This window comes from Chiloscyllium plagiosum, chromosome 1, assembly GCF_004010195.1.
Source record: "Chiloscyllium plagiosum isolate BGI_BamShark_2017 chromosome 1, ASM401019v2, whole genome shotgun sequence".
Taxonomy (NCBI): Eukaryota; Metazoa; Chordata; class Chondrichthyes; order Orectolobiformes; family Hemiscylliidae; genus Chiloscyllium; species Chiloscyllium plagiosum.
In genome coordinates this window covers 39140562-39146483 of record NC_057710.1, presented here as the reverse complement: position 1 = coordinate 39146483, position 5922 = coordinate 39140562, and positions in this window count along the sequence as shown.

The window sequence follows — 5922 nt, the reverse complement described above, 5'->3', positions numbered from 1 at the left end:
TTTTGAAGAAGTGACAAGTTTGATGACGGCTACATGTTGTCTATATAGACTTCAGTAAAGCATTCAACAAGGTTGAATTCTCCATAGTTAGACTAGTTAGCAATGTTAGATCACATGGAATACAGAGAGAACTAGCAATTTGAATACAAAATTGGCTTGAAATGAGAAGATATAGGGTGGTGGTGGAAGGTTACTTTTCAGACTGGAGGCATGCGACCTTCAGTGTGCCACAGGTATTAGTGCTGGGTCCACTGTTTTTTGTCATTTAATATAAGAGGGATGGTTAGTCAGTTTGTACATCAAAATTAGTGGAGTAGTTGATTGCAAAGGTAACTCAGAGTAGAACGGGACCTTGATCAGCAGGGTAAATGGGCTAAGGAGTGGCAGATGGAGCTTAATTTAGATAAATGTGAGGTGCTGCATTTTGCTAGGGCAAATCAAGGCAGGAATTATTCACTTATTGGTAAGCTCCTGGGGAGTGTTGCTGAACAAGGAGACCTTAAGATGCAGGTTCACAGTTTCTTGAAAGTGGAGTCGTAGGTAAACAGGGTACTGAAGAAGGCATTTGGTATGCTTGCCTTTGTCTGTGCATTGAGTACAGGAGTTGGGAGGTCATGTTGGGGCTGTACAGGATATTGTTTAGGCCACTTTTGGAACACTGCATGCTATTCTAACCTCCCTGAAAAAGGAAAAAGATTACAAGGATGTTACCGGGCTTGGAGATATAGGGAGAGGCTGATTAGGCTGGTACTATTTTCCCTAAGATGTCGGTGGCTGAGGGGTGACCTTGTAGAGGTTTATAAAATCATGAGGAGCATGGATAGGATGAAAAGTCAAGCTCTTTTCCCCACGATGGGGAGTCCAAAACTAGAGGGCATAGCTTTAAGGTGAGAGGGGAAAGATTTAAAAGGTACCTATGAGACAACTTTTACACATAAAATGTTGTAGCTATATTTATGGAATCAGCTGCCAGAGGAGGTGATGGTACAATTACAACATTTAAAAGACATTTATATGGGTATATGAATAGGAAGGGTTTAGAGGGAAATTAGCTAAATGCTGGCAAAAGATTAATTTAGAATATCTGGTTGGACTGAAGGGTCTGTTTCCGTGCTGTACGTCTCTTAACTCCAGCTCAATTTTCATTTTTCTCAGCTGTATTTGGGCTAAGGTAAGTTATTTTCAGCTTCTATTGTCTGCTCTGACTGTGTACTGATTTTAAAATGTTCAGCCATTATTCCCAAGAATTCCTATCTCTTTGTCTTACCGCAGAGCTGTTTATTCTGAAATGACTGGCAATGGCATTTAAGTGGACAACTAACATTTGCCAATTGAAATCCACCTAATCAATAAACTCCTTGGTGTGAAAGTTAGACATCTTGTTATTGTTAGCAGTTTCACACCAAAATCTCACTGCCGTAACTTTGGTTTGTCTTAATAAACATTTAAACTTTTACTTGGATATAGTGAGGACTGCAAATACTGGAAAGTCAGAGTTGATGAAATGTGGAGCTGAAGAAAGCACAGTAGGTCAAGCGGAACTAGAAGAGCAGGAGAGTCGATATTTCAGGCAAGACTCATCAGGACTGGGGAGAAGGGAAGGGGCTGAGAAATAAATACAGGAGGGAGATGGGGCTGGCGGAAAGGTAGGTGGATGCAGGTAGGTGAATGAGATTGGTAAGTGGGAAGAGTGGAACTGATATGTGGGAAGGTCAGGAGGCAGAGTGGAATGGGAGGGCTGGACCTAGGGTAAGGTGGGGAGATTTTGAATAGGTTATTACATGGGATGGTGACCCAAAAGCCTGAAAAACTAATAATGTTGAACTGTGTTTTTTGTCCACAGAGAAAAGTGGAGCATTACTTATGCTTCTTCCTGTCCATTTCTGAATAGCCATTCAACACAGTGACTTGCCAGTCTTTTTTTAAGACATCCTTTTGTCTCCTTCATTTACATATCTCCTGTTTACCACCAAACATTTCACTGGTCATTCTACTTTCAGTGCAGAATGAAGAACCGATAAAACTTTCAATTGATGCACACTGGTCTGATTTACCTCGTACGCTGTACCTCAAATTGAAGTACCAGTATAATCAATCATTTCAGGTTTTACTTTTTCTCTTTCATCTTTGCTTTTCATCATTTATGTAAATGAGTTGTATGTGAACATAAGAGATATGGTTAGCAAGTTTGCAGATGACACCAAAATTGGTGGTGTAGTGGACAGCGAAGAAGGTTACCTCAGAGAAGAACGTGATCTTGATCAGATGGGCCAAGGAGTGGCAGATGAAGTTCAGTTTAGACAAATGTGAAGTGCTGCATTTTGGAAAGGCAAATCAAGGTAGGATTTATACACTTAATGGTAACATAGAACATAGAAAAGTACAGCACAGAACAGGCCCTTCAGCCCATGATGTTGTGCCGAGGATTATTCCTAATCTAAAATAAAATCACCTAACCTACGCACCCCTCAATTCACTGCTGTCCAGCAATCGCTTAGATATCCCGAATGACTTTGCTTCCACCACCAACACTGGCAATACATTCCATGCATTCACAACTCTCTGCGCAAAGAACCTACCTCTGATGTCTCCCCTAACCTACGCACCCCTCAATTCACTGCTGTCCATGTGCATGTCCAGCAATCGCTTAGATATCCCTAATGACTTTGCTTCCACCACCAACACTGGCAATACATTCCATGCATTCACAACTCTCTGCACAAAGAACCTACCTCTGATGTCTCCTCTATACCTTCCTCCTAATATCTTAAAACGATGACCCCTCGTGCCAGTCAGTTCAGCCCTGGGAAAATATGTCTGGCTATTGACTCTATGCAAGCCTCTCATTATCTAGTATACCTCGATCAAATCACCTCTCTTTCTCCTTCTCTCCAGATAGAAATGTCCAAGCTTAGCCAACCTCTTTTCATAAGATAAACCTTCCAGTCCAGGTGAAAGTGAATGCTGGAGATTAGAGTCAGGACTAGAATGGTGCTGGAAACGCACAGCAGGTCAGGCAGCATCCGAGGAGCAGGAAAATTGATGTTTCGGGCAGGAGCCCTTCATCAGGAGTGAGCCTGGGAGCCTCCGGGGTGGAGAGATGAATGGGAGGAGTGTGCTCACCCTTCCAATTCATCTCTCCACACTGGAAGCTCCCAGCTTCAGTCCTGATGAAGGGCTTATGCCCGAAACATCAATTTCCCTGCTCTTCGGATGCTGCCTAACCTGCTGTGCTTTTCCAGCACCACTCTAATCGCAAGTCCTTCGGTCCAGGTAGCATCCTGGTAAACCTTCTTTGCACCCTCTCCAAAACCTGCCTATCTTTCTTATAGTAGGGTGACCAGAACTGGACACAATACTCCCAAGTGTAGAGCTGCAGCAAAACCTTGCGGCTCTTAAACCCGATCCCCCTGTTGATGAAAGCCAAAACACCAGATGCTTTCTTAACAACCCAATCCGCTTGGCTGACAACTTTGAGGGATCTATACACTTGAACTTCAATATCCCTCTGTTCCTCCGCACTGCCAAGAATCCTGTCTTTAATCCTATATTCAAGTTCGACCTTCCAAAATGCATTACTTCGCATTTATCCAGGTTGAACTCCATCTGCCATTTCTCAGCCCAGCTCTGCATCCTGTCAAAGTCACGCTACAGCCTGCAATAGCCCTCGATACTATCAACAGCATCTCCAACCTTTGTGTCATTTGCAAATTTACTAACCTACCCCTTTTACTAACCTACCCCTCAACCTCCTCATCCAAGTCATTTATAAAAACTACAAAGAACAGAGGCCCAGGACGGAGCCCTGTGGGATACCACTCACCACTGACCTCCTCCAACCTTTGTGTCATTTGCAAATTTACTAACCTACCCCTTTTACTAACCTACCCCTCAACCTCCTCATCCAAGTCATTTATTAAAAACTACAAAGAACAGAGGCCCAGGACGGAGCCCTGTTGGATACCACTCACCACTGACTTCCAGGCAAAATACTTTCCATCTACAACCACTCTCTGCCTTCTGTCAGCTAACCAATTCTGAATCCAGACAGCCAAAATCCCCTGTACCCCATACCTCCTGACTTCATGAATGAGCCTTTCACAGGGAACCTTATCAAACACCTTGCTGAAGTCCATATACACCACATCCACTGCTTGACCTTCATCGACCTGTCTCGTCACCTCCTCAAAGAACTCAGTAAGATGTATGAGGCACGATGCTCACAAAACCATGCTGATTGCTTTTAATCACTCTATGCTTTTCCAAAGTTATAAATCCTATCCCTCACAATTCTTTCCAACCTTGCTGACCACAGACGTAAGAATGACTGGTCTGTAATTCCAGGGATTTCCCTATTCCCCTTCTTGAAAAGAGGAACAACATTCGCCTCCCTCCAATCCTTCAGCACGAATCCTGTGGAGAGTGAGAAAGCAAAGATCTTCGCCAGCAGCCTAGGATAAATCTGGTCTGGCCCTGGGAACTTATCAATCTTAATGTTTGCCAACATTTCCAGCACATCAACTTCATCAATCTTGATCTGTTCAAGCCTGTTTCCCAGCTCCTCAAAGTTCTCATTCACAACAAGGTTCCTTTCCTTAGTGAAAACCAAAGCAAAAAACTCATTTAGGGCTTCCCCTATCTACTCAGACTCCATGCACAAGTTCCCTACGCTATCTCTGATTGGCCCTGTCTTCTTCCTGATCATATTTTTATTCCTCACATACGAGTTTGGGTTCTCTATAATCCTTCCTGCCAAGTCTTTCTCGTACCACCTCCAACTCTCCTCAGTCCATTTGAGCTCCTTCCTAATAAGCCTGTAATCCTCTAAAACTATGCTAGATCCTTGCTTCCTCCACCTTACGTAAGCTGCCTTCTTTCTTTTGACAGAAGACTCTCTGTTCTCGTCATCAAAGGCTCCTTAACCTTACTCCTTCTTGCCTGTCTCAGAGGAACAAATTTGTGCATCATTTGCAACAACTGCTCCTTAAACAGACTCCACATGTCTGTTGTACCCTTTTTGTGGAACAATTGCTCCCAATCTGTACTTCTCAACTCCTGTCTGATAGCGTCATAATTTCTTTTTCTCCATTTAAATATCTTCCTTTGGTAACTGTTCCTTTCCCTCTCCAAGGCGATGGTAAATCTGAGGCAGTTGTGGGGAGTGTTAGTGAACAAAGAAGTCAGGAATAGGAAAGCTGCAGTCACCTTGTTGGGTGTTTACTATAGGCCCCCCAATAGCAGCAGAGATGTGGAGAAACAGATTGGGAAACAGATTTTGGAAAGGTGCAGAAGCCACAGGGTAGTAGTCATGGGCGATTTCAACTTCCTAAATACTGATTGGAAGCTCTTTACATCAAGTAGATTGGATGGGGTGGTGTTTGCACAGTGTGTCCAGGAAGCATTTCTAACTCAGTATGTAGATTGTCCGACCAGAGGGGAGGCCATATTGGATTTGGTACTCGATAATGAACCGGAACAAGTGATGGGCTTGTTAGTGGGTGAACATTTTGGTGATGGTGACCACAATTCTGTGACTTTCACGTTGGTTAGGGAGAGAGATAGGTGCATGCAACAGGGTAGGTTTTACAATTTAGGGAAGGGTAATTACGATGCTGTAAGACAGGATCTCAGGAGCGTAAGTTGGGAGCATAGGCTGTCAGGGAAGAATGTCGTGGAAATGTGGAACTTTTTCAAGGAACAGATACGACGTGTCCTTGATATGAATGCATCTGTCAGGCAGGAAAGAAATGGTCGTGTGAGGGAACCTTGGTTGATGAGGGAGGTTGAATGTCTTGTAAAGAGGAAGAAGGAGGCTTATATAAGGTTGAGGAAACAAGGTTCAGACAGAGCATTGGAGGGATACAGGATTGCCAGAAGGGAGCTGAAGAAGGGATTAGGAGAGCTAAGAGAGGGCATGAAAAA